At 46.8% G+C, this 12994-nt stretch overlaps 1 long non-coding RNA gene across 1 annotated transcript; it reads right to left on the bottom strand.

The window, feature by feature from the left end:
• Positions 1-8035: 8035 nt before the first annotated feature.
• Positions 8036-12282, bottom strand: LOC310764969. The gene is made up of 3 exons (XR_014549391.1): positions 12145-12282; positions 10166-10303; positions 8036-8194 (listed from the first exon to the last, which is right to left on the bottom strand). It is a non-coding gene; the product is annotated as an uncharacterized lncRNA (long non-coding RNA).
• Between the last annotated feature and the right edge of the window lie 712 nt (positions 12283-12994).

Below are 12994 nucleotides of genomic sequence, written 5' to 3'. Positions count from 1 at the left end.
CTGGGGGGTCCCTGGCAGGCATCACCCTCAGAGGGGAACGGGGGAGAGATGGACATGGACGTGTTGGGGGAGGACGTGGGATTTGAACACGAAGGCAGGGAGATGGAAGCAGAGGAGATCGACGTCGACGAGCGCACGGAGGACGAGCCAGACCTGCCCGATGTAATGTACGACACGAGGGAAGAACTGTATCCGGCACTCACCCCTGCCACGACGGAGCACCCAGAACCCACACCGGAAGGAGGGGAGGGGGGAAGGGGGGGCTTCGAGGGGGGGATGGATGTCAGGGGTTCAGGAGCAGAGGGAACGGATGGCGAGGAATCGGAAGGAGAGGTTAGCGATGATAGCCGTCCGAGATCTCTAAGTCTGTCCAGCGAATCGGAGGATTCACAGAAAGGGGCTCCCGTGGGCAGAGCTGGGGGGTTACCAAGAGGGGCACCCCAGGAAGAAGGGACCAGAGGGGATTCAGAGAGCAGCAGCTGGAAATCCGGACCAGCTACTCCACCAGAGAGCAGCAGGGGGGAGGAGTTCCAGGCACCAGCGACAGGCAGCTCTCCGGCAGCAGCCACGCCTGCGTCAGAGAGCGAGGAAACGGTAGAGAGGAGGGTCGGAGACAGCGCGCGCGCGCCAAGTTCAAATGTACCAGAGGGAGGCGCAATGAGCAGCCCGGAAAGGGAGCCAGGTCCTAAAGCCCGCCGAAGGGAGGGGGAGGAATCCGAAGGGTCCGCATCCGAGGCATCCAGGAAGGAAGGAACCCCGGGGGGTGGTAGGACCCAGAGGCGAAAGGAGAGACGCAAAAGGTGGAGCAAGGCTAGGGTCTTGAACTGGTGTACAGGAGGCGGAGATTCAGATGGGACTTCGCCGATCTAGGGAATAGACGTAGAGACGCACGCTAAGATGTGGAAATGGAAACTATACTTCAATAAAGACTTTATTCCGTTCTACCGGCTAGCGTTGGTCCTTTGTGAGCCGGGACCTAGAGGCAGTCTCTGACAGCGGCCATTGGGCTTCCACCTGAGGAGTATGCTGCACACTCTTTCCGCATTGGGGCTGCGACCACCGCTGTCCACATGGGTTTACCAGCAGAGAGGATAATGGACATGGGACGGTGGAAGTCGGGAGCGTACAAGGGATACATCCGCAAACCACGCTAACTTCCCCTCTCACAGTGTTTCCCCTGACCCTGCTCTCCTATTCTCTTCTTTCAGGTGTCGGGGCAGTGCGCCTCTGGATCATTGGCCACAGTATTGTTCACTGGGCTAGACTTCGGGCGGCCACCAGGGGCTGGCGCGGTGACCTGCAACTCCCCAACAATGTCAAATTGTCTTGGATTACACGGCGGGGAATGCGTTGGGAAGAGTTTTTCCCGGCGGTATCAAAAAGAATTGCAGTTGAAGGCCCACCCAACGCGCTGGTCATCCAACTGGGCGAGAATGACCTGGCTTATAGAAAAGGGGTGGACTTGATGTGGAATATTGTCAATGACCTGGAGGAGTTGCGGGCTTCCTATTCAAACATAACAATAATCTGGTCATCTTTGCTGGAGAGGCGATACTGGCGGGACGCCACAAATCCGGTGGCTGTGAATAGAGCCAGGAGGTTCCTCGAGCGCTCGGTGGCGCGTAGAGTGACTGCGATGGGTGGACGGGTCATTGAACACCCATGCATCCGGTTTAGCAAGGAAGCACTCTATCGCGGGGATGGCGTGCATCTCTCTGATGCGGGAAATGACATTTGGCTGGCCGATATTTGTCAGGGTATCAGGGATTGGTTACAGTTATGAGGGTATTGGCGGCGAGCCTGGCTCGGGTGGCGGTAGGCATTGGCCGGGGTATTGTTATGCAAATGAGATCGGGGGGGAGGAATGCCATCACCTCCCCCAATTCTTGAAGGGTAGTTCGTTAAAGGACTCCGAGGGGCGTCGCCTCGTCCGAAACCTACGGAGGCTAGGGCCTAAAGCGCGCTCCCGAGCGGTAACCCCTCGGGGAGCGCCTAGGGATGTGCATCTCGGGGGCTCCCCCTGCTGGTGTTTAACCCTTCCCGGTTAGACCGGATAGTCTGTTAGGGCCAATGCCTAAGCCAATACCGCTCTTACCTGTAATCAATAAAGTTGTGGCCATTTTTCGCCCATTAACCTAAATTAATGTGTCTGGTGTCTTTATTTACTCCAACTGTGGGAGGGGGCGGGAATAGCCACGCAACTACATATATAAACCACATGTCTGAAACCCCACAGAAAAAGTCCTGAACATTTTGTCCCTCCCAAATTGACCTCAAATATTTCTCTGCAAGGTTGAAGGAAAATGGAAAAGCCTCCCCATTGTCTTTTTGTTCACAAATCCTGTCCTAAGGGTATGTCTGTGTATGAATAGGGTGAGCCTGTGACCTGGCTCAGGAACTAAGCATTTGTCATTACAAAAGACTGGCCAGGCTCCCCAGGGTATCCAATCAAGTGACCATTAACAGGTAACCTGCCAGACAGGAGATAAGCAACGCACTCAGATTTCTGTTGTAGACCGCCTTTTCTGTAGCTATGTAGCTATGATGTTTGTGGGGGGTGGTCTTGGGTTACACCCCTTCTGTGATGTATGTATGATGTATGGAGGGGTGGTCTTGAGCTCCAGGGAAGGCAATTTAAAATGTCTATATAAGGGCAGGCACATTTTTGTTCTGGGTCCTCCTCCTTTCCTGCGTGTGAGGGGAGCACCCTGTTGCAACAGTTTCAATAAAGATCAGGCTTACTAGCTGTTTTGCTTCTCCATATTCTCTGGTTGGCCTCTGTTATTTTCTCCTACCGATGGAGAACCTACAAAGGACTCTATAAGGGCTCTTGTGTCCCCCATAAGGGAATAAGGCCATCACAGTGTCTGTTATGCCTCATCGTTCCAAAAGGGAGCACAGACCCTGGTCAACATGCCTGCAACCCCTGAAACTTTGCACCACTTGGGAAGATTGGGGTGGTGTGTTACAATATGTTACCTCTGCCTGAGCCAGTTGTTTCGAAGGCTAAGTCAAATAGATACAGCAAGAGGATGTTCTAAGACTCACTGACAAACAACTGTACAATGTTTCAGGTAGGAGGGTTTGGACAGCTCACCAAGTTGCCACCAGAGGGAAGTATGGTGCTAAAATCTATTAACATCTTGCACAAACTTTAATTCTCCTGAGTTTTATAGTTTGGGAAACGCCACTTTAGAGGTCCCATTTTCTGAGTAGTGTAGGTGTGACTCATTTTATTAAGAGCAGGCACAGTTCAAGGCCAGTGATTGTGCCCTTGGTGCCCACATGCCATTATTTTTAGATCGAGGAACAGTATTCTAATCACGTCTGGGTTGAGCTAGAAACTGTAGCTTTGAGCACTTACCTTTCAGCAGAGATATTACTGCATGAAACAAAAAGAAGACAGTTCTACACCCCCCCCCCCCAGGGAGCCTTTGACGTTCATTTCTGGGCCTGAACCCAACAATGTTTGTCAGCAGCAAAGGTCTTCTGGTTACATCTGGATTGGGCCACAAAAACTCTGTTGCTCTCAGCACCTCAATGTTGCCAGTTCTAAGGTGTGACAGGACAACGGTAGCTCTGCACAGAAAGAAGAAAATGGCAGCCAACATCATGGGGTGGTCAGCACTTGTGTCTCAACTGGCACACTTTGCATAGGGTGCAAGGCAGAAATTTATGTTTTTGTGTGCATAGCTTTGGAAAAAGGGGACACACAGCACATTAGCTGCCATTTCATATAGCTGGAAAATTGAGAAAACTTTGTTGGGGGTCTACAAGACTTACTGCAAATTCTTAGCAATCTTACCAAACATTTCCCAAGAGAGGGGTTGATAGTGACAACTGAAGGTGTGTGATGAAAAGGCCAATACATATTGAAAGAATAGATATGTACCAATACTGCCATATTCTCTGCCCAAACTGCTAAGAGTCTAAATGGCTCCCTCAGAATGTGGCTTTTCAGTTTGATGGGAAGCTAGCGTTTTCATAGCTTTGGTCTGGAGAAAGGACTAGTTGTATTTGTACAGGTCCCTAGTCCTAGTTGCAACTGTGAATTTGCTTCATTTCTCGGGTTGATTTGGCAAGGAAAAAGCAACTGTCAAGCTTGGGAAAGAGGTTTCCCCACAAGGCAGAAACAGGGAAGTTGATTACTGAAAGCCAGCCTCTGCCAACAGCCAATTACTCTCTTTCACCACCTCTTTAATGAACATGCTAATAAGTTTCAGACTGTTCTCTAAGAACTGGGAATGATTCCAGAGCAAGAAATTTCATGCAGTACTATTCCCTCTGGGATGCGGGTGGCGCTGTGGGTTAAACCACAGAGCCTAGGACTTGCCGATCAGAAGGTCGGCGGTTCGAATCCCCGCAATGGGGTGAGCTCCCGTTGCTCGGTCCCTGCTCCTGCCAACCTAGCAGTTCGAAAGCACGTCAAAGTGCAAGTAGATAAATAGGTACCGCTCCGGTGAGAAGGTAAACGGCATTTACGTGCGTTGCTCTGGTTTGCCAGAAGTGGCTTAGTCATGCTGGCCACATGACCCGGAAGCTGTACACCGGCTCCCTCGGCCAGTAAAGTGAGATGAGCGCCACAACCCCAGAGACGGTCACAACTGGACCTAATTTTCAGGGGTCCCTTTACCTTTACCATTCCCTCTGTATTAGTCTTCATCAGCATGTGTTATTCGGGGCTCATTCACATGAGCCAGTGGTAACCAGAGGGCATTGTCCTAATTCAGGTAGCACACAGGCAACGCAGCCAGGAGTTAACAGGGGCAGTGCCAGAGCCACAGCCAAAGTCCAAAATGAGGCGCAACACATTAGCTTTACCTGGAGTTGCTGAGATTTGAACCCGATACCTTTTTCTGAAATGCATGTGCTCTGCCACTGAGCTACATTCCTTTCCTATTTAGGTGTGGGTCTTATTACTTGAACATACTTTTTGCAGTTGTGCATTTCATACGCATTACTCTGCAGTCAGAGTCAGACCACACTCCGCACAGAAGTAGCTCCTAGACTGATGCCTCTGCAACAAGAAAGGTGGTCAACGTCTTCATGACATTGTCCCTGAAGATGACTAAGGCTGAAGCCTGGGTTTAAACTTTCCCAAATATGTTGTCAGCTCTCCAAAGTGGGAGGTATGTTGTTTTCTCCTTGAAGACCATTCTGGCTTCTTCCAGTGCAGAAACGTCATTTCCCCCCTAGGCTTATATATTTGTCTGTTGAACCCCTTGACCTCTGGCTGCTATAAAACAGCAGAAGGTGTGGTTATTTCTGTCTTAATCAGCATTGCAAAAGATCTCTCTGGACACTCTCCTGCAACACTGGAAAGCCTTACAAAACTTCCCAGTGACAAAAAGAGCAGGAAACATGGAGAGCTTATCTGGCGTATTCCATCGAGCAATTCAAGCATCATGGAATGTAAAAAAAAAACTGACACTGACAATGAGATACAGTATCTGGGAGAAGCGTGGAAGTTGCAGTGGTCCAACACCTGAGATTTCACAGGAAATGTGCTGATATCAGCTTTTCCTTTCATTCCAAACCTCAAGAGGAAACTTCAACTCTGCTTCCAGGTGTCTGTGATCCAAAAAACAATCTGTAGGTGGGCAGGCAGTCTCCGATTCCCCAGCCCCGAATGTTATATTTGTGGGGTGCTTTGCATTTGGACTTCAGTGTGTGGAGAATGGCTTGAATAGTCCTGTCTCACTGCACCCCTGATCATGATTTCCCCCCACCTGCCACTGACATTTGGGGTGTGTGAATAAATTAAGGGTGGGATTCACATCATGAGTCCTGTCAGGGAAAGCCCAGTGAGAGGAGTTCCGCTTGCACAACAGGGCTTTCCCCCTTCCTTGACCTAGCCATCCCCACAAAAAAGGTTTTGGGGACTGTCGGGGAGAGCCCTCGGAAAAGTGTCCAAACGGTGCTCAAATGTTTCAATAGATGGAATGACTGGAAGAGCATGGTGCTGAATTCCACCTATAACACAGGAGCCAACCCCTAGGGACCATGGGGGCTTCGGCCCGCACCATACATGAGTGATGGGCTCTTTTGTAGGCAAACACTTTTTCATGCAATAAATGCTCAGTTACTCACATTCTCAGAGGCGTAGGTGGCACTGTGGTCTAAACCACTGAGCCTCTTGGGCTTGCTGACTGGAAGGTCGGCAGTTCGAATCGCTGCAACAGCGTGAGCTCCTGTTGCTCTGTCCCAGCTCCTGCCAACCTAGCAGTTCGAAAGTATGCCAGTGCAAGTAGATAAATAGGCACAGCTGCGACGGGAAGGTAAGCTCCGTTTCTGTGTGCTCTGGTTTCCGTCACGGTGTTCTGTTGCACCAGAAGCGGTTTAGTCGTGCTGGCCACATGACCCAGAAAGCTGTCTGTGGACAAACGATGGCTCCCTCAGCCTGAGAGTGAGATGAGCTCTGCAACCCCATAGTTGCCTTTGATTGGACTTAACCATCCATGGGTCCTTTAGTAAAGGTAAAGGGACCCCTGACCGTTAGGTCCAGTCATGACCGACTCTGGGGTTGTTGGCGCTCATCTCGCTTTATTGGCCGAGGGAGCTGGCGTACAGTTTCCAGGTCATGTGGCCAGCATGACTAAGCCGCTTCTGGCGAACCAGAGCAGAGCATGGAAACGCCGTTTACCTTCCCGCTGGAGCAGTACCTATTTATCTACTTGCACTTTGACGTGCTTTCGAACTGCTAGGTTGGCAGGAGCAGGGACCGAGCAATGGGAGCTCACCCCGTCGCGGGGATTCGAACCACCGACCTTCTGATCAGCAAGTCCTAGGCTCTGTAGTTTAACCCACAGCGCCACCTGCATCCCTTATGGGTCCTTTACCTTTACCCTTTTTTCTTTTTTTTTTTTACATTACTCACATTTTGCAGGGAACTATGTTTCCCCCCCTCAAAACACTTTTGTGGGCTTGGGAAGGGTACTCACTGTGTGAGGAAACCAGCAGGCTTTCCCAAATGCTAGGAAGCAGCAGGAAAGTGTCAGTAGTATTGATTTCTGATAACAGCTCCATATAGCAGCTACCACTTTCTGCACAGACAAAGCTAAGACTCCAACAAGTTCTCACTTAGCTATGGCAGGAACTGCTCCCTAGGCAGGGAGTTTCAATTACTGACCGGGCATGTCTGGACAGACCACAAACACTACAGCTACAATATTTTTGGAATGGCAATTAGAATTACCACCCATTCCATAGTTTCTCTGAGCTCAAAGAGACAATTGAATAATGGATGGATGATGCAGAATTTGCTCCCTGCAAGCAGCCTTCACCCCAAGATGACAGGACAATGACAGCTGCTGGCAATTTATATCTGGAAGGATATACAGTAGGCCAAGAATTACAATGTAAATATAACAAACATTGGGATATGGGGGGGGCAGATATTGGGAATGGAGAAGAAATTTGGTTCAGTTTATTTATGAACCTTCCTCAGTCAAACTTCCTGAAACTCTTGTTTTGAGATTTATTTATTTTGCGTTCAGGTACCAACCCATGTGCTGTGTTTTAAATGTGAAGGCGTTTAAGTGCTTTCTGCTTGTGGCAAATAATACAATTTTCCAATACCCAGAAAATGCTCTTCTGAAGGAAATACTATCTTTGGGGTTTTCCAATTTTGTGCTAATAGGAAATACTATCAATTTATCCTTCCTAGCAAAGCGAAATTAAGTCACTGTTGTCACATTAACTCCACAGAGCAAGAGATACCAAACAGTTAAATGATTTTAAAAATATTTTTATATTTTATATTTTTTTGCAAAGGAATGATATTTGTTGCAGAACATCCTTCATTAGGAAATTATTCATATATTCCATCAGACTGTGTTCCATCAGAAAAACTTTGAAAAACTTTTGTGTTTTCTTTGTTCAAATCAGGAGTTGCTGACAAAAGTTCCCTTGTCAGGAGAATTTTCATATCAAATGAATAAAAGGATTCCTTAGTTGTGATTTCTACATTGCAGGGAGTTCAATAAGAAAACCCTATGATTTTAACTGAGATACTAGGGAAGGACGAGAAGAGAGACACAAGCAATACCTTTATTTTCTCATGGGTCTACACAACTTTTTCCACAATTTAAATAACAGCACTTTTTCTTTTCTGGACAATCGTAATCACTGCTGCAAAGATCTCCTTCTGGGACGGAGCAGAAATATGGAAGGATAGGGCAGCTGCCAGCTTTTTCTGTAACAGAGAAAACCCACCACATGACTGTTCGTTTTGTGTTTCCAGAGCCAGACAAATGCTTCAGATAACTAGCTCACCTATGCATGTCCAAAGCCCCACATTTCATCCAGATCCAGTGTGGCCTTGTGGCCAGTCACTGCCTCTTAGCCTAACCTACTATTCAGGGTTATTGTAGGGATTTTTTTTAAAAGGAGGGATAGAAATGCAAAAAATGAATGAATGAATGAATGAATGAATCCTATGTAGTGCAGCCCCACAGATGGGCATAATAATATTAATAATAATTTATTATTTATACCCCGCCCATCTGGCTGGGTTTCCCCAGCCACTTTGGGCAGCTTCCAACAGAATATTAAAATACAATAATCTATTAAACATTAAAAGCTTCCCTAAACATAGAGAGGGGCAGCCCCTCAAGCCAAGTTCATGAATGATACCTTAGGTTGCAATGTCCAGGAGGAGTCCCCATTTAACAGAGTTCCAGGGTACAAACACTTTGGCGAAATTTCACGGATTTTTGCCTGAAACTAATTGCATGGGTCAGAGACTCCTTGCTTGATTATTCATCACCTATGTTGTTAGGTAACAATTTGTGTTACTAAATGGCAAATCTTTCTTCCTTGTGGCCACTGTTTAGTAACATCATGTTACATGTGAATCTTGAGAAAGGTAACATCAATGACCTTGAGATTCACATGTAACCTGATGTAACGACAGTCATACTTCGGGTTACAGATGCTTCAGGTTGCGTTTTTTTGGGTTAAAGGTAAAGGGTAAAAGGACCCCTGACCATTAGGTCCAGTTGCAGACGACTCTGGGGTTGCGTGTTCATCTCACTCTATAGGCCAAGGGAGCCGGTGTTTGTCCGCAGACAGCTTCCAGGTCATGTGGCCAGCATGACTAAGCCGCTTCTGGTGCAACGGAACACCGAAATCAGAGCAGCGCACGGAAACGCTGTTTACCTTCCCGCCAGAGCAGTACCTATTTATCTACTTGCCCTTTGACATGCTTTCAAACTGCTAGGTTGGCAGGAGCAGGGACCGAGCAACAGGAGCTCACCCCGTCGCCAGGATTCAAACCGCCGACCTTCTAATCGGCAAGTCCTAGGCTCTGTGGTTTAACCCACAGTGCCACCCACTGCCAAAACCCGGAAGTACCGGAATGGGTTACTTCCGGGTTTCGGCAGTCGTGCATGCACAGAAGCACCAAATTGTGCTTTGGGCATGCGCAGAGGAGACGAATCGCAACCCGCCTGTGTGTAGATGCGCCGCTGCGGGTTGTGAACGCTGCGGGTTGTGAATGTGCATCCCACATGGATCACGTTCGCAACCCGAGCGTCCACTGTAATTGCTGAAGGTAGAAGCTCTTCTCAAATGAGGACGGGTGTTGTGTGCTTAAGAGAGAGAGAACCTGGGAATTTGGGTGACGCCCAAATTGAATTCCAAAGAACCAGCTGTTGATAGAAAGAGGCTGCCTTTGCTCTTCCATTGAGAGTAGCACTTTGTTTCTATGTTCCAGTTATGGAAGATAATACTTTGTAGCAAAGTTATGCTTTGTACAAAGTGACATTTTGTGTCCATCTTCCCATTTTTGGGGATGTAGCAATGATTAAAAAGGTAGCCCATTGTCTATTTCATCTTATATATCTGCCAGAGTGGGTCAGTTATTTTGAATTCTGGCAGCTATCTAATTACAATCAGCATCCACAATGGTTCTTTATATACTTTAGAGCCTCACAGATCCTTACATAGCTTTTTCCTACCTGCAGTTTCTACTCATGGGGAATGGATAGAGTATTGGTTTTGGTCTGGGGAATCCTAACTACAGATCCTTATTTAAAGTTCATTTGATTGCCTTCAGCAGATTACTGTGTCTCAGGCTAACCTAAAGCACTAAATGACAACGTATCGTAGGAAATTAGCCACAAAAAGCCAACACAGGAGAACCAGGTTTAGCCATACACCATACCTTGTGGGTTTCTGCAAATTTTGCCACAATTGAAGTAACAGCACTTTTGAATCCCCTCGCAGTCATAGTCATGGTTGCAAGCATCCTGTCCCTTTACACTGCATTTGAATGGATTTGGGGGGCAAGTTCCAAATTTTTCTGGAAGTAGAAAATAGCAGGGTTAACAAATACCCAAATATACTATGCCTAAAAGCGTTGTTGTGAACTTAAATGAAACAAGGATAGCAAAACATTATGTGCACAGGAAAGTCTTATACAACCAGCCATTGAGTTAATGGTTACTGGACTTTGGGTGATTGCGGGTCGCATCACAAAATCAGCCTGTGGGAATCGAAAGCTGAATGAGCAGAAGTTGAATGAAGATGGGAATGTATGGGAAGAATACAATTCTTCAGTAAATGGTTTGGTGCAAGTATAAGAAGACCTGCTTGAGAAGTGGTACATGTGTACCACTTCACACAGCCGGAAGGGCGATAGGGGATTATTATTATTATTTATATAATTTCTATACCACCCTATACCCAAAGGTCTCAGGGCGGTTCACATAAAGCATTGATGGCCAAACCTGGCTCTCCAGCTGTTTTTGGACTACAACTCCCATCATCCCTAGCTAACAGGACCAGTGGTCAGGGATGATGGGAACTGTAGTCCCCAAACATCTGGAGGACCAAGTTTGGCCATCACTGACATAAAGGATCACATACATAGAATCAAAATACAAACAGCAACCCAATAAAAAACCCCTAAAAAGAGCCAGCATTTTTAAAAGGGCATAGGATGTAGATCAGGTCAGGCAAAGGGCAGGTTAAAAAGGAACATTTTTGCCTGGCACCTAAAGGTGTATATAGTGCACTGCTTCTTGATTAAAAACAGAGACAGAAGCTGCTACACACTGAAAATTCAATGCCACAGAGAAAGGTTCTAAGTTCGCCACCTGCAGGACATGCAAATATATTTTTATGTTTTAGTTTATAGAAACATTTATTTTAAAAAAGCATATTGACATTCTTTCTCACAAGGGAGAATACTGTTAACCTGTTTGCGATTCCCTTTGAGTGCAGCCCTTGTAAGTGGACTTGGAACTACAGGATTTGGTTTCATCTGAAGCACGAGAGGAAGCAAATTTTGCATGACAGTTTCTGATATTGAGGAGAATTTTTTATTACAATTGGTCACCATTTGCAGTCAAGATTGTAGATCGAACCTTTCAAAACTGCACTGGTTTTAACCAGTTTTGGCAGGATGGCATTCTATTGTTTACTCAACAGCATTAGAATGAATCTGCATTTTTTTGCATAAGAAACTAAAAAAGAATCCATTTAATTCTCAGTATTTTGGGTGGGGGCGGTTGTTAGAAATCCTGAGCAGAGCTAAGTACTATTTGCCAGTAAATGATCCAAAAGGTCCAGCAGGTCCTTTGCCAGAAAATTGTTCATGTTCTCCTGTCTTTCGCACTGAGAGCAGTGAAACTTGAAGCAAGGGCCTCAGAAACTGGTAAACGGTACCATTTCATTTCATTTTTTTAAAAAATAAATTTATACACCTCCCTTCACCCAAAGATCACAGAGCAGAGTGCAACATAAAAATACAAAATAAGAAAACAAGAAGAGATTGGATTTGATATCCCACTTTATCACTACCCTAAGGAGTCTCAAAGCGGCTTTCTCCTTTCCCTTCCTCCCCCACAACAAACACTCTGTGAGGTGAGTGGGGCTGAGAGACTTCAGAGAAGTGTGACTGGCCCAAGGTCACCCAGCAGCTGTATGTGGAGGAGCGGAGATGTGAACCCGGTTCCCCAGATTATGAGTCTACCGCTCTTAACCACTACACCACACTGGCTCACATAAATACATAACAAAGACAAACCAACCAATAACCCACCTCCCATAAAAGGCCAGAGATGGCTTGGTCAGCCAAACATATTTTATATACAACTCTGGTATCAGACCGAAGGAGAAGCAGCTTCATTCAAAACCTACCTAGTGGTGGCATGCAAGATGCAGGTGAGAGCTGTGTCCAGAGGGCCAGCAGTCCCACAAAAGCAAAGACGCTTCTGGCCTTCATGGTGCATTCAGAATCTGGTTCCGAATGTTCATCACTGGGTCAGGCTGGTGAGATTTAAGCTTGCTAAAAGGGTGGCACTGGATCACAAGAGGGAGGAGCCTTGCCCCATGTTTGTTACCCAAACATGCCTTGCAGATGTCAATCCATTACCCAATCCTTATTTCACCTATAGTCTATATATTCTCTTGCATTTGGTAAGTATGAGCCTCTGACCTACAGTAGTTCAATCTGGAACTGGGCAGTTATTACTGAGTGCAATGAGTACAGGCTCAGGGAAGGGGAAATCCTACGTGCTTCTTGGAGCAGGAATTGGCTGCTTTCTGGGTGTGCTACCTTCCAAATCTTCCTGGTCATGGTCAGAGTGATTCACCCAGGTAATGGAGGCCAATGTCAGCACAGCCTTCCTTCCTGTAAACAGCTTTCATAGCGGGGTAATATGGATTGAGAAGTCATTTGAAACGAAACCTCATTCAACCTTCTGCGTGGTTTGCATAATGTGCAAATTAGGCTACCTAAATTTGGGGGACAGAAACCAGGCAACCCTAAGCCAGAGACTATAAGCTTTTAATTGAGAAATATTTTTGGATGTATAGTCATCACTTAAAATGGGTGTGTATGTGTGTGCCAGCCTGCTGCCTATGAAGACCTTCATTGGCACTCACAGGCTCTGAGCTCCCATTTTTTAATGGGGAGTAAAGTTATTGGGACGCGTGTGGCGCTGTGGGTTAAACCACAGAGCCTAGGATCAGAAGGTTGGCGGTTCGA

Source organism: Podarcis filfolensis, assembly GCF_964270895.1.
Source record: "Podarcis filfolensis genome assembly, chromosome: 6".
Classification (NCBI taxonomy): Eukaryota; Metazoa; Chordata; class Lepidosauria; order Squamata; family Lacertidae; genus Podarcis; species Podarcis filfolensis.
The sequence above is the reverse complement of the archived record's forward strand: the minus strand, read 5'-3'. Positions and strand labels throughout refer to the sequence as shown.